This window comes from Lucilia cuprina, chromosome 3, assembly GCF_022045245.1.
Source record: "Lucilia cuprina isolate Lc7/37 chromosome 3, ASM2204524v1, whole genome shotgun sequence".
NCBI lineage: Eukaryota > Metazoa > Arthropoda > Insecta > Diptera > Calliphoridae > Lucilia > Lucilia cuprina.
Window position 1 is genome coordinate 45,245,664 of NC_060951.1, and position 26,958 is coordinate 45,272,621.

General features: G+C 27.9%; 1 long non-coding RNA gene across 1 annotated transcript in view; it reads right to left on the reverse strand.

Moving 5' to 3' along the window:
• LOC111680573 overlaps nucleotides 1–26,958 on the reverse strand; it is a 119,481-nt gene that overhangs the window by 17,086 nt on the left and 75,437 nt on the right. The window contains exon 3 of the long non-coding RNA XR_006940402.1: nucleotides 380–418. This is a non-coding gene — a long non-coding RNA (uncharacterized LOC111680573). The remainder of the gene's footprint in view (nucleotides 1–379; nucleotides 419–26,958) is intronic.

Sequence of the window (26,958 nt, forward strand, 5' to 3'; positions counted from 1 at the left end):
TCAATATGTATGTTTGTTGTTTGACTATATCGTCTATGTCTGTATTTGGTATCGAAAAGTCATTGATTATCTTGATTGCATATCTCCCTTAGGAATGAACAACATCAGCATTCAGCAATATCTCAAACAAAAAAATATTTTGTGAAAGATAGACTTGCTCTATTTTGTCATGGTAGTTTTTCTGTATTTTTTGCCTTCTTGTGGACAAAAAGCAAACACGTTATAGCAATTGAACTTTTCGTCTGAGGACCAGATGATGTTGTTAAACTATATACATATATAAGTATATAAAAGTGGTTGGTTTGAAAAGTTTTGAGGAGAAACAAATAAATAAATACAAATTAATATTAATGAATTAAGATGTTGTAATAGTACTTACCGATAAAGATATTAAGAAGACATCTGAAGTTGGCGATGTCTGAAATTAAAAAAATGGACATAATTATTAAAAAAATAATGATTTCATTAAAGGTGAATTACAAAAGAATTTGAGAGTGTCCTAATTAAAGTTTTTGTTTTATTTTTTAAATTAGGGTCAATAATAGGGGAGACAAACCCTAACATCATTTGAAATCGATCTTCCGGATGTACCGGATGCTGACCACCCTTATGATGTCATGATAGATTGTATTATATAAATTGCAATCGAAATCATCTAATGACCAATTTTAGAGCATTTCTTAACCTTTTAAAGCCCAAACAATCACACTAGTCCGTAGTCCGAAATACCCAACAAAATGGATCAGAATTCCTCTTTTATGAACTGATCTATGTGACAAAGGATGTAACATAGCATGAATCAATACATCTGTTGAGATGGCAACAACACCGAGGAACATATCCGAAGCGTAAAATTGCATACTAAATCAGTACTAATCTGACCACCTGTAGTAACATGGCGAAGCCGGGGATACATTTGACATCACCAGTAACTAGACTAGAGTTATTGGTAGCACCTCTTTACGCCGGATTGCAATAACACCAAGGTAAAAAGAAGTGATTTTTAAATCAGAAGAAGTAAGCGGCTAAAAATAAGAACAACAACATATAATTCATGTTTCTGTGTTTTGTATTTATTACAATCAAAATCTGTCACTATGACTTTTTGTATTAGAAAAAAATTATTTAAATTAAAAAAGATCTAAATTAAAAGAAACTAATTGTCTCAAGGAGAACGTACTGCTGATTAGTTTGGATCAAAAAAGGGTTTTGCAAATAAGAATATGAATGTCAGGTTATTGGTTATATAATATTTTTCAATGGAATAGCCAAAATTTTGCGGTATTTAATTAAATATATTCTAATTTCAAAATATTTCTCAATCTATCCACTTAATTATTTTGTTATATATTCGTTTGCACTTAAATTATAATACCTTTTTATTTAGCAAATGACGACGACAATGGCAATAGAAATATAGTCTAGCAGCAGCAACTTCTCACATGCCAACAGAAATTCTCATTCAACAACATCTATCCACTACAAATAACTAGATGGTTATAATGATGTTGCTGCTGTTGTGATTGTGTTCAATCAGATATTTTTGTTTTGTCAAATTAGTTCAACATTATATATGTGTTAGTTAGTCGTTACATTTCTCTCTAGTGATTTGTATTTGAGCAATGTTTCAAATTTCAAATTTTTTCCCTCTGTCTAATATTCGAAATTTGTACATGTAATACCATTTATATACAACCGAATGTATCTGTGAGTTTAAATTTTTTCAGGAAAAAATATTCCAAAATTACTTTGTATATTTAACTAGAAATATATGTATGTATGTTTTTTTGTTTTACTATTTGTACTGCACCTCCATCTATTTTATTCTCTTTTGTCTACTTACTCGTACTTTATATACCGAAATTCATGTAAATTGTAGTGTTTGGTCTAGAGGGTTTATCATGACTGCTTTTTATTGTATCCTTGTATGTGTGAGAGTGTGTGTATTTATTCAGTTTAAGTTGCATGTAGTTGAAATAATATGTATTTGATTATCCTTAATATAATCATTGGTATTTTATTTTTTGTAGCTTTATAAAAATGATGCTGTTGATGCCCATGATGGCAATAAGTAGGAGAGGGTGTCCATTCATTGAGCTTGTTTTTTGGGGGGATAAATGGGTGGTTTTTACTTTTATTTTTGATGTTATTTATGTTTGGAGGGGGGAGGCATCAGTTCATATTTTGTTACGGTATTAAATTCATGATTTATAATTAATGTTTAGTCACAGATTTATATTCTTTTTATTTAGATACATACACATGTGTTGTGTATCCTTTTGTAAATACATACATATTTTTAATTCATTGACTTTTGTCTCAAATTTAGTTGGACATCTGTCAATTATTTCTTAACAAAAAGAAATACTTAATAAAAGAGATTTTCTATAATTAAAAGAAATAAATAATTGTCATGTTTTTAAGAATATAAAGAACATTTTTGCCAATAATGGGGTTTTTTTAGACACGCATGATAAAGTGTGCTTTGAGTACATTAAAAGTAATGCTTTCAAAAGTGGTCATAAGTTATTGTGTATACTTATGTCAATTGAAACTTAATGTTTGTTAAATTAGAATTTTAGTTTGTTGTTTTACATAATGATAGAAGAGTAGTTATTGAATATGATTTTTGGCATAACGAATTAAATAAGTATGTAGATGTTTTACATAATGCTACAAAATAAATACATTAAAAATTTATTGATATTTTTCTGAAAGTTCTTACCAAAAACAAAAAGGATCTTTTTTTTTAAAATTTGCGAAACACCACTGAAATCTTGAGATGCGACTATAAACCCGATTTTTCCTAATCTTAATTATCTTATTAATATTATTATCAATATTAAGTTTTGGTTCATATTTGACCCTATAACCCTTATGCAAATATATATATATATATATATATATATATATATATATATATAATATATATATTATAATAATATATATATATATATTATAATATATATATATATATATATATATATATATATATATATATATATATATATATATATATATATATATATATATATATATATATATATATATAATATATATATATATATATATATATATATATAAATATATATATATATATATATAGAAAAAAAGATTTTAATTTATGTTTAATTATCATAATGAGTTTTACTTGTAAATAGAAAAAGTGTTCTAATGCACTATAGAAGTAAAACGAAATCAAACATGGGGGTGTACGGTATGAGGACTAAGCAAAATAAAGAACCAATTTTATCCATTTTCTATAGAGTTCGTCTTTGGATCAAAAGAAGATTATGTGCCAAATTTCATTAAATTATCTTGAACACTGCGACCCTTAGCATGCGCACAAGCTTTACACCGACACACAGAAAGACAGACAGAGGGACAAAGGGACAGACGGATATAATTAAATTGACTCAGAAAGTGATTCTAAACCGATTGGTATACTTTAAGGTTGGTGTAGAACCAATATTTTTGAATGTAACAAACATCAACACAAACTATTGTGGTGTTGGGTATAAAATCAACTTATGTTCTTTTGTCTTCTTACCACAGAATCGAAGCCTTTATTTAAAGGATATCCATACATTATGGGGAGATCTTTCTGTCAGCTTACATTCACGTATACATTTAATAAGGAGAAACAATTTATCGGCATTATAAAATTATACCTTTAGTTATAACCAAGTTGTAATAATGTACCTTAAGATTACTCATTTTATTGACAAAATATTATTTAATTCTCTATGGATATACAAGATTTTCTAGATATTATCATTTCATATTACACTATACAATAAAATCAAAATAAGTCAAAAACTTCACAGATATGATTCTATTTAATTTTTTTGGTTTTTGTCATATAAACTATTATATTTCTGGTTTAAATCCGATTATAGAAACAATAATCAAAAGTCACATGTTTTATACACATGCTTCCTTTTTGCATATACATACATATGTGTGTACAATATTTATACATATGTGTGAGGGAAAAGTATGTATTATTAAAATTACATATACATACTATGTATATGTATATAGGTATATATATGCACAATATAATGTGTTATGACACGTGATAAGATTTTAGATTAAAAATTAATCTCAAAAAATTACTATCATTTCATTTGTTAACATTAGAATAAGTATAGGTGTTTGTGCATATGTGTATGTTTGTAAATATTGAAATGTGCATAAATTTTATGAAAATTTATAATTTTATCATCCCCGGAAAAAACAAAAACACAAAAACCTAATATGTGCACAAAAACAAAATATAAACAATAGCTTCAAAAATAGTATCAACATCATAGAAAAGCAATATTTTTGTACAAGTGCTTTGATACCCTACAGCAATATACTAAAAAATGATTAAAATAATATTTGCAACACACACAAATTTGTAGCAGCTTTTCAATAGATACTAAATAATTTTTTTATTTCATTATAACATGTCCACTCATCCTTCATTCTAAATTGACATATACATACATACATAGTTAGGTAATTTTTCAGATGGATTGATACATTAAAAAATATTTGAAATTTGACTTCTATGCACCCAGCATCATAAAACCTTAAACTAACGTATAACTGGTGTAGGGTTTTCATATTGTCGGTCATATTTTTGCTTTTTATATATTTTTAAATTTGTGTAAATTTGTACGGTTGTCTAAAAATTGTTCAAATATGTAAATTTAATTTGAAAATATTTTTACTGTTATTATTTTTTTGTTCTGTTTTATATTTCCTGTGTTTGTTTGTTAGTTTGTTTCATCCCTGTTTCAAAAAAAAAAAATATTCATAAAAATATGTAAATTTTGATGTGAAAATTGTTAAAGAAGAAAATGTAACGAAATTTAGTATTTTTAGCTTTTGTCTCATTTCTGTTTTTTTTTGTTTGTTTCCCTGTGTTTGCATTTAAAATGTTATAAAAATGTATCTTTTGTATCTTTGAAATCAGTGTTAGAATTTTAAATTAAATACCAGTAATATGTTTTCACGACTTGCATGTGAATCAGTTTCTTTACAATTTAAGTGGGTGGTGTTTGTTAGGAATTTTCTTTGAAAGTATAATTTTTGTCTTTTGGGGGTAGTAGTTGAAGCAGTCTTTATAGTTTTCGTTATTATTATTATTATGAGGGGTTGTTTAAGTTGTGATAATAATAATGATTTTTTGTTAGAAAATATATGAAATCTGCTATTGTTTTTTATTTATTTAAGTTATTGGATTGATGAAGACATTATTCACGGTTGCTTTTGTTACTGATTGGTAATGGAATATCATAAGAATGTAATGGCTCCATAGTAGGAAATTATAGAATTAACTAAAAAAACATATCAAAAAACATATGTAGTAACTAACTAACTAACTAACTAACTAACTAACTAACTAACTAACTAACTAACTAACTAACTAACTAACTAACTAACTAACTAACTAACTAACTAACTAACTAACTAACTAACTAACTAACTAACTAACTAACTAACTAACTAACTAACTAACTAACTAACTAACTAACTAACTAACTAACTAACTAACTAACTAACTAACTAACTAACTAACTAACTAACTAACTAACTAACTAACTAACTAACTAACTAACTAACTAACTAACTAACTAACTAACCAACTAACAAACTATCTAACTATTCATCTCCTAAATAGGTCCACTGCGTTGTGCAACGTCGGACTACCAATTTTGCCGATTTTTAATACGAATATTCTAAAAAGGAAGGTCAGTTATAAAATGCTTCTCAGGAAATTTGGTGATGACATTCCTGTTTATTAGGGTTGTACATTTTTCGTGTTAAAAATTATTTGAATAAAAACTTACAATATTTTTTTATTCGAGTAGTCGAGTAAATTTTAAAAATATTCGATTACAAGCGAATAACGAATAAACGTTTTTTATTCGAATAATTTAAAAAAATATAAATAAAACTTGCCAAACACCTCCAAAATCTTAGTTAGTTTGAAAGAAGGATGTACATATATACATCAAATCCGAAGAAATACACCTAGGCCTCTATCGGGCCTGTTGTGCGCTCCTTAACCAGTGCCTCAGGTGGGAATCGAACCCACGACCTCCGGTCTACCAGACTAGAACACTAACCACAAACCTACCGGAGGCCACAGCAAAATCTTAAGATACGAGTAAAAAAAAGGGTTTGTGTACAAAAATGCATTTATAAATAAGCAACATAGTTCAATCTCAACCTATTTTAGATTTCTCAGATTCAAAAGTGGAAAGATATATGGAAATATTAAAATATTTTGATATTTCATACAACCAACTCACAATTTCTTAAAGCAATCCTACACACATTACAATTTCGTAAACAATCTTCCCAAATTGTATCAGCGTTGTATCATGTATTTGTTTTACTTGTTGCAAGCATTTTAAAAATCCATAGAATCACTTTAAAATAAGAAGAAAAACAAAAATTTTTCCTTCATTAATCGACTAATTTTTATTCGAATGACACCGTTTATTAATATTGGGTTTTTTGCTGATGCTTGTTACGCACAATAGCGCGCTTCTATACCAATTTAATTTGTAAGTCGATACAGATATATCCGTCCATTTGTCCGTCCGTCTATGTAAATCTTGTAATCAAACTATAGGTCGCGAATTTGGAGATAATTTAATGAAATTCGGCACATGAACTTCTATGGTACCAAAGACAAGGCCTATTGGAAATGGATAACATCGGTCCAATATATCACCTAGCCCCCATGCAACTGAACCCATCGTATAGGGCTTTTAAATTTATAATTATGTTTAATATACTCGTATCTTGGCAAAAAGCTTGATTACCCTCATGAATTTTATAATTATAGAGCCTCATTTGACATTAAAAAGTGTCCTTTAAAATTTGACTTAAATGTTCACAATTTTATTCATCACAAAATGGCTTAGTATATCTGATACTAGGTACAACTCAACATAAATGCTCTATTATGAAAATGATTTCTATGATTTCTTACTTGTTTTTTCACTATAATTCTCCTCAATCTAGTCCTATAATTTCAAAATTCATAAGAATGATTTCAAATGTTCTCACTCGCTTTTGCTTCAATGGACCCAATTTCGTAAGTTCATATGATATGTTTGTTGACATTCATTTCGATGTACAGGGCTATCTAAAATACTCATTGGTTTATATATAAATAATTTTGCATTTGATTGAATTTGCATTCTTTAAGACTTTTGTAATATATCCTTTCCTTGCATTTCCTTTTTTCTATGTAATCTTTTAAATGATCTCACAAGTAACTTTCAATTGTTTATAACTGCCTCTTTATTCCCTTTGAAATCAAAATACTCATAAACATTATCCCTTGATAAAAAGCAAAGAAGTAACAACTTTTTCAATTTAGTTGAATTATGAAAAATTAAAACAAGTATAAATATAATTTTCCAACATGAACAAACAACTACACCCAAGATAAATAGTACAACTTTAAATCCCACTTCAAAAAAAAAAAAAAAAACGAACTAAGTAGAAAATAAAAATAATCTGCAAAAGAGCGAAAAAATACAACTTAAACGTAGATAAATGAAAGGATAAAAAAACAATAAAATGAAATAGAAATAAATATAAAAAATGCTATGAAACAAAGGATTCTCCATTACACCATTAGCGGTATAATAAATTATGAATAAAATCCAAGATGACTGCACCCGGGAATACAAACATCCAATTTAATATAATTTTTTTATCTCAAGGATTTTTTGTGTCTTTTTTTCCACTTTTTTCATTTGTTGTGTTGTCGTCTTTTTTCTTATTATTTTCTTTTTTTAATTTTTCTACTACCGAGCGTCCATAATAAAGAGAGACATTTAGTGTGGAATCATAAGAAATAAAATAAGATTTTCTTCACTTACTTGCCACGCTCCATAATAATTTAAATGATAAAAATCGTTTTGAACAGCAGCAAATGTAAGAAAAAAAAGTGTGGAAAAATAAGAGGAGGAAATCAAGAAAAACAATTTTAACGGTCAAAACTAAGTAGGTATTAGAATGGTTTGAGTTTGAAGCGAAATGTTATACTACAAATATTTTAATAAAACTCTAAGGGTGCAATGTAATCAGGGAAAATTCTTATGAATATAGACGGGAATTAAAAACAACTGAAATTCTAAGGCATTGAAAAGTTAATAAAATATTTGACGATTTTAAACTCCACTTTTTTTTTAATTACATAATTTTTGAAAATATTTAAGTATTTTTTTAAATTTACTTAAATTTTCAAAAAGGTGACACAACACTTACCGACATTCATATTAAATCTCCAAATATTATTCAATCAAACTGGCAACCCTGCTCATTTTGAAAATCCCTTTCTTAATTTAATCCACAAAAAGTTAGTTCCACATCTAAAGTAACAAGAAAAACTAAAATTAAAATTAAACCGCAGTGTTAACGAATCCTTGTTGATCCACGTCAAAAATAAAAAAAATTGTTAGTTTTGGTTTGTTAGTTGGCATTTTTATATAAATCGTTAAGCGAGTTACTTTTTTTTCTTCATATATTTTCCGGTATATATATTTTTTTCTATTTGTTGCTGGTAAGACATTCCAAGAATTCATACTTCTGGCAACAGTCAGTGAGGGTAAGTAATGCTAGTGGCATTAAAGATAAACGCCTTAAAATTATGACAACATGAACAAAAACAAAATTTACGGAATAAAAAGGAACTACTAAACAAAAATAACAAACGAACTGGTTTATAATGCAGGACAATATAAAATATAAATGTATATAAATATTTTTATATACAGTTGTGTTAGAAATAATATAACAGTCTGACCACACTATAGTCATGACCATAATTCTCTTTAAAGTCTAAAGTTTAGTTGAAAATTTAATCCTTACCATAGAATAGACGAGACTATAGGCAAGGTTGTAGTCGAAATATCAGACTATATAATAGTCCAGAATATAGAAGAGGCGTTAAATCTATGTATTTACTAGACTATAGACAAGACTCGTATTACACATTAGAGACTAAACTATACTTGAGGCCATAGACTGGACTATAGTATACACTAAAGAAAAGATTATGGTCGGATTGTGGACACAAAACTATATTCATTCTATAAACTAGAGTACAAGTTAGAATATAGACTTCATAAATTTCAAAGTATAGACTATAGGTTTAATCCAAACTATAGACTTGATTATAGTACAGACATATAGATACACGAGAATGTCGAAGTGCTTTACATGAGTATTTGTCGTGTAGTCCTATCACACGATGGTACTTTTTCAACCACTTGGTGATTAAGAAATAACAAGTTGGTTGCATTTTTTGTACATGTATGAGACGGTCCATGTACGAGCACCGTACTCGAGCTATCTAATCTCTAACCATTGAGATGTAAAACATCACTTCACTTGGCAACACCACCTAGAGACGCATCCGTTAAACCGTAGTACGAATTCATCCAATAAGCCGAAACTTTGTTCTTACTCACAGGGACACAATATGTTATTTCCTGTACAAACAGATCTGAACAAGGAAGATAAATTCATTGGTATCACCTGTATATGATACCTTTCACTTATCATCACTCAACCCAGCACACTTCTCATTTATCAGGCACAGTCATAAGATAAAAACATACGACACACTCATTTTAGGTATACAGGTGGGTGAGTCCCTCATACCTCTACTTTTACCCCGTATCATATACAATTGACACCAATCCATTTTCAACGCTTAGTCCTTTGTAGGGCATTTATTGTCATTGGCTACAGCACCGAACTTATGCCGAAATATTGACTTCCCGCCAATTTGGGTTTAAACCACAACCACTGCGTGGATCCTAAAGGAACCTCAACTGACTGGTTTTCTGGTTAGACGGTATGTCAAATCATACCAAGGACTAGCCAAGGAGTGAAGTGACACCACCAGTTTATAGTCCTGGCAGATTAGAGGCACTGGTAGCACCTCTATACCCCCGCATTGCAATATACCAAGATGAGGTCTGTCATCAAGGAAAAATGCCTAGGGGACATATATTTCACGCTATAGGCGAGACTATATATCTGACTAGGCTATAGCTCAGATTTTAAACAAGATTATAGACCAGATAGTAGAATAGACTAAAGACTATATTACAATCTTGAAAATATACTAGCATTAGTTCAAAATATATACTACTAAACTATAGTTCAGAATATGGTTTAAATTATACCCTTGATTATAAGATATAAATCCATACAAGACTTTTATATTTGTATAGAAAGGCTATTGAGCATAGTTCTGACTATAGACTATGTTTTAGCCTGTAACTGTAAACTCAGTAGTATAAAATTTAGTAACGACCAAAATACCAAAAATATTTCACTGGACAGACAGTTAAGTTAAAGCCATCAATCATAACGGTAAGAAAAAACAATATACAAAATAAAACAACAACAATACAGTATATAATAACATAAACGACAACAACAGTAGCAACAGAATAAAATATACCCTTCGTAAACATAGTTTTAGTCTTTTTTTTATTCCAAAGAACAGGAAAAGCTCCTTTTTATTCCATAAACAAAACAAAAAAATATTAAAAAAATGAAATAAAAATATTCACAAGACAACATTGACTCTATTCCCCCCATATGGACACAACCAAAATCGACAGTTTCCTTAAGGGGAGTCAAGTTAGACTACGAATCTCAATGATACGCTTGTAACAAGTTGAGTTACCACCCGTTATACGTATAAATATGTGCATTAAGCATGTTTCTGTGTAGGAGTGTAATCGCGTGTTATGCTACATTTTTCATATATTTTTTTTGTTTAATGTTTATGTGTGTTTGCACGTCTGTGTAAATTTCTTAGCAAGTTTTCACTTTTTTCCGTTTTGGTAAATATTTTTACAACATTCATTGTTATGCGAAGGAAAAGTTTTTTTCTATTTCCTCATAATTTTGAATGATTTCTTTGTTCTGTTAGTAGTAAATGGTTGCATATTTATGCAGGCGAAAATTGATTTATTTATTTTCTAAACAACTGTGGTACATAAAGAAGAAAAACGACAGGACCGGAGACAGGGACAGAGAAAAAGAACAGACATTAACAAAACGTTCAGAAAAAAAATTGTTGACAGCTAACAAAATGTAGTCGAGCGGGGCTTTAATGGCTATAGAATGTGGTCGAATAAAAAAACGGAAATAAAATTAATGATATTGAAAGTTTGCATTTTTTTAAATTTAAAATTTAACATTATTGTGGTAAAGGGCAAGTTTAATCAGATGTTGTGTTTCAAAATTTATTAATTGTTTTTGAAATAAAAATTTTGAAAAATATTGGTTTCAGCAACATTAAGTGCAAATGATTAAATACACAATTGCTTCAGTTTTATCTATCTATATGACGTGTGGCAAACACACTCTAGTGTAAATGGGATTAATAGTAAAATTCATGTAAATTTCAAAATCAAATGACATTAAAATATGTATACCATGCCATTACTATAGTCAATCTTAATTTCAATTGGAAATTGTTCAATAAAGTGTTGATGATGATGACTGTTGCTGCTGCTTGTAGTGTATGAATAAAGAGTGTAAATTTGTGTTACATTTAATTGTAATGACTAGTAAATAATACATACATTGACATCAATTGGGTCAACTGCGTTACAGTTAATGTCAAATAAAAGGGTATAAATTTGACATTTAATTGACATGTACGTACATATGTATGCATATTGAGAGAATATACATATACATATGCAATCGTGGACACAACACACACATTTACTTATACTGAGTTACATAATTCCTGCAGTTCAATATAAGCCGAGCAAATAGTCGGTAATGGGTTATACTTTATAACCACTTACTTTACAATGTCTATTATATACTGGCTGCATTACTTTGAAGTACCCGAATAATGGCTTTCTTTAAATCTAGATATAGAAGTGCATTATTTTCGGCTTTTTCATTTTGTTTGCACATTTTATTTAATTGTGTGTTAAGAATTAGATTTAACAAAAAGTCCTTGGTTCGTATTCTGACTGGCGCTTTTTTATTATTAAAAATACACAACTTACTCAACAACTTCTTTGTGAAATGGAATTCCTTAACTCTTTATTTGTAAGCGAGCGAAGAAGTACTTTCCTCCAATGACATCACCGTGTTTAAATTATGATTTGAGATTCTAATGAAAAAGTAGTGAAAAGAGGTTTTAACTCATTAACTCATTTCAATGTAAGTTTTTCCTGGGATAATTGTGGCAATTTGATTTAATCTTCCACTAAAGGTTTATTTCAATTATTATTATGAGACAAGAGTACCTGAGTTCTTCTTGTATTCATATTAGTTTAGCTGATAACTTTGTATTCGTATTCGAGAATAGTATGAGAAATCCTGAAGTCGTTTTGATTTCATTATATTCTCAGCAAAAATAAAACGAAGTACTTCCAAAAGAATAACATTTATTACCACTTCAAAAGTAGCACTAAGAGAATTTCTTTACCTTCTATGGAAGTGATGTTTATTGAATTGCAAAGCGAAAAGAATTAAATTTTTTTTTTAATTTATTTTGGAGTTGATTGAAAATTTATTTTCGTTAAAATTATTTAAGTCACATAGTTGTATTCTATAATACTACAACTTCACTTCCTAATAACTTAAAAAGACATAAAAATACTTCCTGAGAATGACTTCGCAAAAAACTATACAAAAGTGATACATTGAATTCTTACATAACTGCCGGAAAACAATGCGGAGTTTATACATTATTGAATGAAAACACATCATCTTATATTTCAGTTGCAATGAAAGTTTAAACTAAAAGCCACCACGTAACTGAGATACAAAATATTTCAATCTGGTAAATATAAATAAATGTTCAATTTACATATAACGGACATGTAGTAGAATAAAATCTTTGACTTTCTATAGAGAAATACAAGTATTTCTCCATTACATAGAGCTTTTTCAATAAAACCACAAATTTTCATTTTAAAGGATTTAAAATGAGATTTTGTTTACCCACCATGGACACAGATGGACAGACAGACATTTTGTGAAGTGGTAGCAAAAAGCTATAAATTAATTTAAAACATTTTCTAAATGAAATGAAAAATTATTTTACCTTTTTATTTGTTGTTGCTTTTGCTGCTGCTGCTATAGTGTCATGACTACACACCATATCTAGCTGACTGGTGTACCGCTCACAAAACGTGGCATTGTGAAAAGGATACCCCACAAAAATTAGATAAAATCTCAGCAGGATAGTATAGGAATTTATTGTCCTTATTTTATTATTATTTTTATTTTTTAGTAGTATTTTGTGATTTTGGTCATTTTAACCATTCCGACCATTTTACCCTTTCTGTTCCTTGTTTTTTTCTCCTATTACTCTCCTCCTCCTCCACCTTTACTCTTTCAGTGTTTTGTGTGCCATGAATTTTTATGAGTTTGAATTGGTTAGAGGAACAAAAAAAGGTTGAAAGGACAAATACTTGTGAGTTGTTGCTTTAGGTAACAGAGAACATAATTTTTCATTGTTTTACAAGCGAAAGTGTCTGGTTGTGTCAATAATTCAAAAATTTATGTTTTACAAAAGCAAATGAAAAATTATAAAACTGAGTTTAAGTGGGTGAGAAAAACCTTTTGAAAATAAAAACTTTTGAATAGAAAAAGTATACAAGAGTAAATTAAGGATTTGACTAAAAATTGTTATGAAATTTATGATAAGAGAAAGAAATTATATCGTTATAATGGGGACGAATATTTAAGCAAATAAATTATAAAGTTTTTTCTTGTTTTGTTTGAAAGCAGTGAGTTGTAGAAGAGGAAATGTGATTCAATTTGTCATTAAATTAGCAACAACGCGTGTGTTTTCTTTATAAATGTTAATCATATCCTTTTTAATGGGTGGATAAAATTAAATATTGAGTAGTTGAGGGTAAAATTCAAAAATCATTACAGTCGATGATAATATAAAATTATTCATTAGAAAGAGAAAATAAGTTATTTGTCTATTTTAGTCTAAAACCAATTTTTAACTCAAAAACGTTATGTCCATGGTTACAATTTAATTTAGCAATTTAATAAAATCTTTTCGACACCAAAGGGTTTATAATTTTGCAATAACATCCGTTGTCAAAGAATTTACGTATAGTTGTCAAATGAACAACAAATATAGAAAAAAGTTATCAAATAAACCAAAAATATTAATGTGTTATCAAAGTGACAACGCTATATTGTCGAACAAAACATTGTTGAAATCTCAACGATTCATTGCCGAAATGATATGAAGCGTAATCAAAAAGATTGTTCTCGTTGTCAAAAATACTACGGTGATTGTCAAAACGATGACCTCTGGTAGTTTGGTGGTGAGTGTTCTAGTCTAGAAGACCGGAAGTGCTGAGTTCGATTCCAATCTGAGGCACTGGCTAATGAGCGAAAAATGGGCTGGATCTAACTAACACAACATTACGTTGTCGATTACAACATTCCGTTATCCAAATCACAACGTACACTGCCGAAATGATTTGAAGCATAATCGAAAAGACAAAAATTCGTTGTCAAAAATACAACTGTGATTGTCAAAACAATAACTAAGTGTTATTTAAATTATATACACTTTCGTTGTCTACATGTTGTCAAATGTGGTAAGCTCACTTTTGACATTGGATTGTATCAAAACTTTTAGATTGTATTTAATACTTTTCTACCGGTGATTTCCCTTATTGTAAATATATATTTATGAAATCTTAGAATCAATCCGGGTGCTTCTGTATATTTTAGTTAAAACTTCTAAGTAATGGCAACTCATTATCAGATTGAAGATGCAATTTCTTATTACAGCTCTCAACTACAAATTTGATGCACAATTCTAATTCTTAACATTCTTATAGCAGTCATTATAATAGTAGCCGCCTTAATTCAAATTTTTTAAATCCTCTTCAAAATTAGGTATTGATTTTTTTTATATATATATTTAATATTACAATGGAATCGGCTATTGGAATGGAAGAGAAATAAAAAATGTAAAAATTCATTTTGGAGAAATTTTTAAATCAACTGAAAGGGATTAAAAAAGGAATTAGTTGAAAATAAGTAAAGAGATGATAGCTTGATGATGTAAAAGATTAATTAATATTTTTTTGCATTTGTATGAATAACTAAGAATTTCTTACAAATTTATTTTAAAATATTACTAAATTATTAATATTTAAATAATTATTTCCCTTAATTAATTAACTCCTAAGGATTTTTTTGCAATTGTATGAATAACTAAGAATTTATTACAAATTTATTTTAAAATATTACTAAATTATTAATATTTAAATAATTATTTCCCTTAATTAATTAACTCCAAAGGATTTTTTCTCACGACAAAGAAATAACCGCTTCATTCAAATTAAATTTTATCTAAAGTGATAAAAATCTAGACATTTGATTTACGGTTGCTTAAAAGAAACCATTTAAATGCAACTTATTTAATTTTGACCTTTTTTTGGGACCAAGCATTTGTGTCAATAAATAACGTGTATTTAAAGACTGAAATATTTTTATTCTAAACCGTGGGTGTTTTTTTTTACAACTTCAAGTTGTTAATTAAATAAGCAGCAGCTCATCAATGGAAATAATTCTATTCTTTATATTTTGTATTTTTTGTAAGTTGGGTAATTCTTTGGTCTTTTTTGCTACTTTCAGAAGTCAGTGAGTCATGTACTTATTCACTCACTCCTGCCGACACAGTTGTTTGGACGGACAGACTTACGAGTCAAGTAATCAAAGTAATTAAGTGGAACCATTATTTACACTTAAAAAACGTGTAATTTTTATTATTGTACTTTTTTGTGCTTTTCTTTATTTTTTTCTTTCGTCTATTAAGTTTTCTTCCCCTTTTTTTCTTGTCTTTTGGGTTTTTTTCTATTGTTTCTTTCATTTTTTGTGGTATTTAATTTAATTAAAAACAACAATCAAACAACATTTCTTAATTAAAAAAAGCCAAGGACCACCTGATGGGTAAAAAATGGTTCAAATTAAGAAAAAGGATGAGAAAGAAATACATTTTTTTTTTCAAGAAAGCTAGGAAGGGAATTAAGAAATCTTGGGGTAGCATATAAAAAGTAATAAATAAGAAATTAAAAATTAAGAAAAGACGAAAAAGGTCACAGAAAACTTAATACAAACCTTATATTTGTTGGAAATCCAAAATGTACTTTATAAAATAACACTTTCCTAAACAAAATAGTTTTGAATCACATAACTTATGTTTTGTATTTTCAATACTTTGAAATATTGTAATAAAATTTTCACTCTGATTTTTATATTCAAACAAACAACAACGTATTGTTTTTAATTACCAAGAATATTGCCCATAAAAGTTTAATCAAATAAATATTGTTAGCTTTAATGTGTGTTGCGCACAGTGGATATCTTTTATTGTCCTTCATATAGAATGTAAAAATTCAATAATACGTCTCATGAAGACAACACTAAACTTTGGTGTGATGACAATAAAACTTTAGAACTTGACAACAGCAGGAATCAGTGTAGAATTAAAACTATTAATTTTATAAAACGGTTTATATTATACGTGACTAAAGAAACATCTGAGTCTCCCGAAAAGTGTGGAGAGAAACAATTACTGAAAAACTAAAGACTAAATTATAGTTTGGTCTGTAGGCTAGGCAGCATCCTGGAATATTGACTAGACTTTAATCTGAAGAATTAACAAGAATATTTATCGACTATAGACTGGAACATAGTTTACATTATAGTCTCGACTAACAACTAGACTAAGGTCTACATTCTAGTATCGAGTATATACTAGACTTTAGTCTGGACTATAGACTAAACCATATAGATTATTAGACTTGACTTTAGTTTTGTCTATAAATTAGATTTAAATCTTGTCTATAAATTAAACTTTAGTCTTTTCTATAGACTAGACGTTAGTCTTGTTTATAGACTAGACTTTAGACTTTTCCATAGCCTAGACATAAGTTTTGTCTATAGACTAGACTTTAGTTATTTCTATAGCCTAGACATAATTCTTGTCTAAACTAGATTTAAGTCTTGACTTTAGACTAGACTTTAGTCTTGTCTTTTGTATATAGATTAGACTTTAGTCTTATTTATAGACTAGACTTAAGTTTTAACTGTATGACTAGACTTAAGTCTTAACTTTAAGACTAAACTTTAGTCTTGTCTATAGAGTAGACTTTAGTCTTCTTTATAGTCTAGATTTTAGTCTAAACTATATGATAATATATTTAGTAAGTATGATATAAGTCTTATCTATAGAATAGAGTTTAGTCGTGACTGTATAGACAAGATTTAGTCTTGTCTATAGACTAGACTTAAGTCTCTAGTCTTGTCTTTTGTCTATAGACTAGACTTAAGTCTCTAGTCTTGTCTTTTGTCTATAGACTAGACTTGTCTAGTCTATGGAGTAGACTCTAGTCTTGTCTGTAGACTAGACTTTAGTCCATAGTCTACAGACAAAAGACTAGACTCTAGTCTTGTCTTTTGTCTATAGACTAGACTTGTCTAGTATTGACTAGACTAGACTCTAGTATTGACTATAGACTAGACTCTAGTCTTGTTTACAGACTAGACTTTAGTCTTGTCTATACACTAGACTTTAGTCTTAACTACATGACTAGACTTTAGTCTTGTCTATAGACCAGACTTTAATATTGTCTATAGGCTAGACTTGTCCAATCTATGGAGTAGACTTTAGTCTTGATTATAGACTAGTCTTTTCTACAGACTAGACACAATTTGTATAATTTAATTTTAATTCTATATACAAATATATACATCAAAAGGTTTCAAATGTGTTATTATTCATACATTATATGTAATTATTTTCTTTGAAATCTCAAGCCTTTGTCGGTTTAATTAGGTTTTTGTTTCTCTATCTCCAGGAATATTTATCATTTGTCTTTCTCTCTGAGTGTATTTTGAAACATAATTACACAAACTAGCATAAACACACATACTGAACAAATATGCAAACTTTCATACATAATTGTTAAGAGTAAATTTTCTCTTCTCTGTTAAAATTTAGCTTTTGTAATAAAAGTCTAACTGTCTAGTGCTTATTGTGTGAAATTTTACAAAGACCCCATTTTTGACTTTGTTTTCTTCTTGATTTTTTTGTTTGGTCTGAATTTTATCTAATTTCATGTAATAATTTCTTGTTCTTTACATTTTGCTTTCGAGTTTGTTTCTTTTCTATGAATTTTTGTTGTTGCATGCCTGGTTAGTGATGCAATTTATTTGTTAAACAAATTACACAGCAAAGGTAAAGGAAGTACTGCTTTTCATATTATCCTGGAAAAACTTTAAAAAAGTTTTTTTTTTTATGTAAAATAAGTTAATGTTGTTTGTGAAAACATAATTTCATGCTTTCCAAAATGTTGAAAGAAGCTTTTGAGAAAAATAACTATTTTTGATTAGTTACGTAACAAAACTTGTTTAATTTCATTTGATCAAAAACTTGAGTAATTCCTTTTATACGGACTTTATAAAATCCTAAAATACTGTTATTAATCTTTATCGAAATAATAGCAAAAATCAAACTCTACTTTAAACAATATTTAACTAAAGTGCAATCAATCCCTGATAATGATGAATGTAATTACAACACCAATGCCATTCATTAAGAGTAGACTATAATAACAGAAAAAAAAGCTGATAGTAAATCATATTAGTATTTGGTTTCAATGTAACAAAACACACAAGTCCAACAGCCACATCGACATCCAAAAAAAAAAAAAAAATTCAATACTGACGAACAACAATTTGATGATGTGTTTTGTAAACTCTTATTCTCGTCCATTTTTGTGTGTTTATCAATAAATATTTACACGAGAGTGGGTAAGAAAATTTCTGCTACTGGCCCCCAAACATATTTAGTAACCTTTTATTAAGAGATCTGCAAATTATAAACATCACCAGAAAATAGCAACCAATGTGAAGTGTATGTATACAAATATAGTAGGAACGGGTTGTTGTAGATTTTTGTAATAATATCAGAAAATAAGGTAACAAAGCTTAATCAAATGCCATGGGAATCTAGACAAAAGTAATGATGACAATTAGGAGTTTACAGAATGTGAAAATAATGAAGACTATAATGATGTAAAACAACAAGCGAATACAAATTGTAGTATAAAATGATATCCATATACTACATACATCTAAACAGATGGATATTCTGACAAAGACATACTGACATAGACATACTGACATAATGGTTTAAATTCAAACAAAAAAAGTCCTTTAAAAGGCCTTATTCGAAATTGTCGACAAAAAAGGGATATTTTTTAATTAATTTATTTAAAATATTTAATATATATATTTTTTTTAATATATATAAAATATTTAATATTTTCCGAAAAAATTTTATTCATGTAAAAAGAGATTTTTTGTCGTAATAAAAATTTTATCATAAAAAGATAATTTTTTAAAAAATTTTCTCTATAAAGACTTTTTCAAAAAACTGGCGAACAATTACTTTAAAAATTTAATTTTTCGAAAAAAAATGTTCTTATAACAAGAGAAATTTTTTATAAAAATAAAATTTCTTTCAAAAAGAAAATCCTAAAATTTTTTATTAAAAAGCAATTTTTGGAAAATTTTCTAGAAAAAAAATCTCGAAAATATTCTATAAAGAAAAGAGAAATTCACGGAAACTGTTTTATAAATTTTCTTACATTTTTCCATAAATAAGAACTTTCCAAAATTTTCTATTAAAATTTTTCTTTTTCGAAAATTTTCTATAAAAAAATAAATTTTTGGAAAATTTTCTATTAAGAAAATGGAAATATTCCTAAAGAAAAAAATCGGAAAATTTCCTATTGAGTTTTTTTTTCGAAAATTTCCAATAAAAGGAGAAATTTTTTGAAAATTTTCTATTAAGAAAATAAAGATATTTTAAAAAGAAAAATTCGGAAAATTTTTTATTTAAAAAAAAATCAAAAATTTTGCATATAAATTTTCTATAAAGAAAAGAAATAAAAACATATAAATTTTCTATAAAGAAAAGAAAACTTATCCGAAGTATTCTATTATATTTTGTATAACTCTTTCATGGATACGGGACACCGGTGTCTCATGATTGTTTTTACAATTTTCTTGATTTAGATAGTTATTTTGAGTGCACAGCTACAGTAAATGGTTATTTCCAAAGAAAATTACGTTATTTTTTAGAATTTGATGTCACTTCATGCTAAAATCCTTTGAAAACACATTTTAATTCAAAAATGATCGATAAACGTGCAAATAAAATGTGTGCTGATGTCATATTTATAAAAAGTCCAGCGGTTTAGTTTTGTGCCTGAAAGGGTTAAAAGGCCTATGACAAAAGAGCCCTTTTGGCAGTCCTACTGTGTATGATTTACATAAAAAAGTCCCTGACAGAAAACACACCAGTAAGTTTACTAATAATGAGTAATATTATCCGATGAGTACGTTGTGTAGGTGTTGGGTTTTAATACCCACTGTAACAAGCGCTAAAATCATAAATTGTTAATAAACACTTAGAAAAAAGTACGTTAATCAAAATAGTTAAAAAAAATCATGTTGTTGAAACGTTTTGACAGATTAGGAGATTTAGATAAACATATAGCCAAATATACCAGGAACTCGGTATACTCCAGGATTCTGTATTATTTCTGGAATTAACCCAGTGGTTTGTTACGTGAACCAAGATTTGTAAGTTCATATAGTTTTACACATATAATGTGAAAATTCTCCATTCAGTACATTCTCGTACGAATTAGATAATAAGAACTAAGAGTAAAAGGTAAGAGAACAGGTCCAAAAATTGCTATGGAACTTTCAGTTGTTATCAAATTATATCCACTTTTCTTGCAGTGTTATTTGTACTTCAATGTTATTGGACTTTTTTTCATGCGCAAATACACACGTCTATGTACAATCAAATATGACTGAAAAAATAGTCATCACAAAATGCAAATTACAGTTAAATCGGATATAAATTGACACTAGTTGACTGGCAGCTGTACAGTTGATATATATACGGCAATATGAATAACGCACCCAGTAAGAAATTTATCAAAGATATCATACTCATAAAAGCTCATGAACTTTACAAAAAGGAAAATAAAGCTTTTTCTACAAAAGAAAATTAATAATAACTAAGTCATTTGTGTTAAAAAAAATCAATTATATAAACAACTTAATTAAGACATATTTTAGGTTAGAATAATATTTCCAAAAGGGATGTACCTCGCACTTATACATTTGTACTCATATAACCATAAAGGATATTCTCGAACAAAAGCGAAGTATTAGAATTTGTATGATTATGACAAATGTTTGAATGGACGGTTAGACATACAGAGTAATATACTAAATTGATAGGGAACACACACACACACACACCCACACACTAACTCATATACAAAATTTTTAGTTTTCCAGAATAAAGTAACAAGTGTTCAGCTTAGTTTTGGTACTATATTTTAACATTTTCTCACTTTTTTTATTTCAGCATGCAATCTTGTATAAAACATTTGATGAGCTTTCTAGTTCTACCTTGACTAACTTACATTCATATCTGTATATGTATGCTTAACTACAAAGATATTTACATAAAAATTGTGAAAATTTTGTTATTATTTCCTTCTTTACTAATTCAACACCTTTCTAAACCCATTTAAGTCGTGTTCCTCTATACAAATGTGTGAACATTTTGTATTTCCTCCTATTGCTGTTGTGTGTATGTGTGTGTGTGTGTGCGGATATGCGTTGGTAGCAGGACTTTTCATACATAATAACCAAATTGTAAATGCAACTGTCAATAAATATTATCACGAGTCTAGTTGACTATACTGCAACACAATCTTTTAGAATCTAGTACAAAATTTGCATATAACAAAGTACTCTATACAGCAATAATTTTACTTATACCTAAATTTATACTTGTACATATATATAATGCTATCAATTTATAAATGTTCATGGATTTACGAGTTTGAGTATACAGCCCTGTAGTTTGAGGTAGCTGGGCTGGAAAATTTTAAAATTGTTTTATCTGTTGATTACTTCGAGACAATACTAGTAATTGGCTTTCTATCTGTTAGTTAGAAATTAAAAGAAAAAAATCACTGACTCCTCTTTAAACAGCTGGGTGTTATTGGTAATTGTGGTGGAGTTACTGTTTGTGTTGTTGTTACTGATTGCCGAGTTTCTATCATTATTTCATACAGACATTTAATCTGCAATCATAATCTATACATGCAAAATATTCATGTGCAAATATCACACAGAGTTTTGAACGACTTTAATCATGGTTAGTTTTATTTTTGTATTTCAAATTTTGTTATAGAGAACATTTTTAAAATGATTTTATTAAAACTGTTAAAGACTTTTATATTTTATTGATTTTTATTTAAAAATAATTGTTATTTCATGAATACATTCTTTTAAATGTGTACATTGTGAAACTCATACGAAAAAAGAACTTGTGTTTCCTACATATTGTCCATTTTTTGACACTTAATCGATTGATAATTGAGAATGAATATGTATGTGATTTTGATTTAAATAGACTTATGAACACTTACGTTTCTTTCCGTTGTACTGAGTGTTGAGACTTAAAGTGTGTGCACGAAGAAAAATAAACCTGATTTCAAAGCATTTTCCTTTTTTATAATTAGATCTATTAAAGGAGATTTACCGTAATCTCTTGGGAATAACGATATTAGCCAGACTGATTGATTTGCACACTACTACCAATACAGTCTAAACTATTGGAGAAAAAAGATCTTTTGAGGAGATTTCATGTTGTTTGGCTATTTAAAGTGGAATGATTGCCATTTCTGTTAGTCTGCTCACTACAGACTGCTCACTGAAGCTTATGAAACAATCATTCCACTTTAAGTATGTAAAAATGACAGAAATGGCAATCATGAGTGAGCTTTACTTGAGTCCTATGGGAATTTAAAAATATTAAATTTTGTGACAACAAAGCTACTCCAAAGAAAGGCTTCAGAAGTTAGCCCATTTAACCACTAGCTATTTCGATCAATATTGAACACTCCCTCTTTCTCTTTGGGATACACTTTGCTTCTAAAGAAAAGGTCAAAATTAAAATATAATCTATGTTGAAATATAATCTTTAACAATCTGATAATCTTGAAAAATTTTATCAATTGAGCTCTGAGTGGTTTTTTTTAATGAACAAAATCCGTCTTAAATAACAAACATATATATGTATTCTGTAAATATTAAAATATATAAAAATATTGTCAAAAAATATGAATTTTTCTCATTGCATATCAGCAATTTCTTTCAAACTATAGTACAAATAATTTCGTTACCATTCTATAACCTTACTTTAACATTCACATTATAATTCATATCAATGTTTGAGTGTTAGTTCTTCTCTGTCCTCGTTTTGTTGTACATTGTTGGTGCTAAAAAGCCAACTATAAGTACAAACGTCAACATCCTTCATAATGCCCATATTATTCATTTTATATTATCCTGCTGCTCATACTCTAGTATTATAATAATAATGATCGTCATCATCAGCATCATCATCAGCATTGTCGTCGTCATCTACATTCTTGTCATAAAGTACATTTGTGAGTTGTATCAGTAACTGAGTTATGAATATTAAAAGGCAGACGACAGACATACAATTTTGTACGTAAAAGGTTTTCTTAAGAATTTACTTTACAAACGCATAATTCGTGTAGAGTTTTTAATGTAAGAAGAAAAGAAGATAAGAAAAATATCATCATAAAAAGTGCATTCATTAAATTTTTTTCAAGATTAATGCGTTTATTTTTATATTTTTGCAAATTGAAGATGTAAAATGTTGAAGTTATATTATTTTGTAAGAAAAAAATAAATGTTCTGTTATGTGTAATTGAAAAGTAAGTACATGTTATCTTTTAATACAGCAGTAAGCGAAATTATTATTAATATTTACAAAAAGAATCAATTATCTAGTTGTTAAAAAAGATTTGTAAATATAATACGAATACTTAAATCTTTAAAATGTTGCTTAATAACATTTATCAATATTTAAATAATTAGTAATTCTAAAAATCTGATAATTTCTTAAAATCCTCTTTCCGGTTAAAAGTTCTTATAATATCAACCACTCTGGCGTTTGATAAATTTAATTAAAAATATTAATCATACGCTTAGTAGTTATCCCTTTAAAACATAAATCTTATTTTCAGACAACAAGACGTATAAGTATTTTTTATTAACATAACACCACATAAATATTTATCATACGTCCTCTGTATGTCTTTCTAGATTCATTGTGTGTAAAATTTTACTTTCTTTTTACAAAAACAAAAAAAAATTAATAAAATACTTGTCCTTTTAGATTTCTTATAATTAATGATGTATTTTATTGGTCATCTGTCTAAAACGTTTTAATTAACAACCGTATAAAATGCATAAAAATTAAAAGAGACAAGAGGACAAACCTAAATAAAATAAAACAAAAAAAGCACCTACTTGACCAATCAAATATACTGTTTAATAAAAATCCTTTTTATGGTTAAAGTAACTAATTTAACAGCAAGGAACTTACACATAAAGCAGATAAATACTTAAAGAAAAAAAAATTCCCCTTATGAAGATAACTGACTGTCTCGCTACAAACAATGTTGCCCCTTACATAAAGGCAAACAAAAATTGGCAGTAAATTAAATCATTGTTATGGTAATTTATCTTTCAAAGACAAAATGATCAATGTGATTTGTCAGTTTACTGGAAAAATATGCTCGATAGTGTTGTTTTGTATTAAGCAATTTATAGGCTTTTTGATGTATTTTGCCAAGGGGTGGTTTGGTTAGAAAATATTTAACAATTGATGTTAGAAATACGAAATGTAGAAGAAATGTTATGAGAAATTGTAGTTAATAAATTAAATTTTGCAATAAACAGACATTTATAGGCTACACATAAATTAATCAAAAAAAAGTACTATGTACCGAAACTTAAGTAAACATAATAAAATTAAAACAAGTAAGAGTGCTATATTTGGCTGTGCCGAATCTTATATACCTTCACCACAGTGTATTTTAAACATAATTGATCTTACAGTCTAGTTAATAAAAACATTAAAAACATTTGAGTCGATTTAAGCCGAATGTTAAGGCGGCGGCTCAACCAACTAAATATAGTTCGGCGGCGGCTAAGCTCCGACTCGAAGCCGATCGACTTCGACCTCTGATTCATTGCTGGTAAACATTGACGAGACGTAGATTTTGTTTTTGTTTATCGAAAAAAAAAATGTTTTAAAAAGCACTTGGAAAAAATTTGTGTTAGTTTTAAAATTCAAACTTATATTTTTCGCCTAAAAATTATTGTACAATAACTCACAATCTACTCTCATATAATTGAAAACGTTTTAAATACTTTTTTCTAATCATTAAAAAATATATTTGCAAAACAAAAGGGAAAATTATTTTATTTTAACAAAAAATGCAAATAATATTTTTTTGCTGTGTATTTTTTGTATGTTTGGATTCCAAACATACACCGATTTTGCTGATTTTAAATAGCGATCTTCTCGAAAGCATGTATAATGGAATTATTGAAGATTCGGGTCCTCTAAAAACTGATTTCAACAGACAGACAGACAGACAGACAGACAGACGGGCATGGCTTAATCGACTCCGCTATCTATAAGGATCAAGAATATACTTTATAGGGTCGGAAAATTATATTATAGAAATTACAAACGGAATGACAAACTTATATATACCCTTCTCACGAAGGTGAAGGGTATAATAATGGTTTTATTTATATATTTTTTTGTAACGAAATATATTTTTTAACATTTTTTTAATATTTCATAATTTCTAAAATTCCCCCTTATTTTGTACAACACTGTGCCTAACTAACTAACTAACTAACTAACTAAGTAACTAATTAACTAACTAAGTAACTAATTAACTAACTAACTAAATAATCTACTAACTAACTAACTAACTAACTAACTAATTAGCTAATTAACTAAACTTTATTGTTTTTTCTCATCGATATTTTCACGAATATCGATAATTTTTGATGAAAAATGGAAAAAAGTGCTTTCGACGGATATCGCAGGCTATTTTCCTTTTAAGCATGTAGTGACATTAAGTTTTAAAAATTAACCTAATTCGAACTTAAAATTTGTTTCTTGGCTACAACATTTCTTGAGCTGGATCAAAGGATAAAAATATCGAGCAGGACGTTGTAAAGTTAGTAAAGGTTGTTGCTTGTTATTTCACAACAATACTGTATTGCTCATACACGCAGAGAAAAAATATAGTTGTGGTAACCATAATCTAAGAGCAACATATTATGGATAGAATTATGGTTAAAGTTAAAACATATTATGATCATTATTAGTATAATAATCTATCATATTATGATTAAATATAGTCCAAATATTTCATCATAATATAGTTTTATTAATCATTATGTGATGTTGTAGCATCATATTGTAGTTTCAAGCAACCACATTATGGTTTCATGTAATCATATAATGGCTTCAAGTAATCATATTATTGTTTCAAGTAACCATATTATGGTTACAAGTAGTCACATGTCTCCAAGTAACAATGTTATGGTTACATATTAAACAAAATATGGTTAATTTAATGTGCTCGGCGTAAAATGTAATTGTTTCTTAATTTTCTTTTAAACAAACACAAAACTTCCAAGCACTGATATTCCCATAAACACATGATGCCAATATAAACACAATATAATTTTTTTAATTATTAATTCTTTATGTGCACTATTATATTGATTTATTTCTATTGTTTCCTAATTATTTATTTTTCACAATTATTTTAACACTGCGTTTGTTTAACAATTTGTTTAATCCGATCTAGTACGGATAAACCATACAACTGATGGAAAATTGGCGATACCAAAATATTTATAATAGTAAACGTATTTTACTTAATTAAACATTAT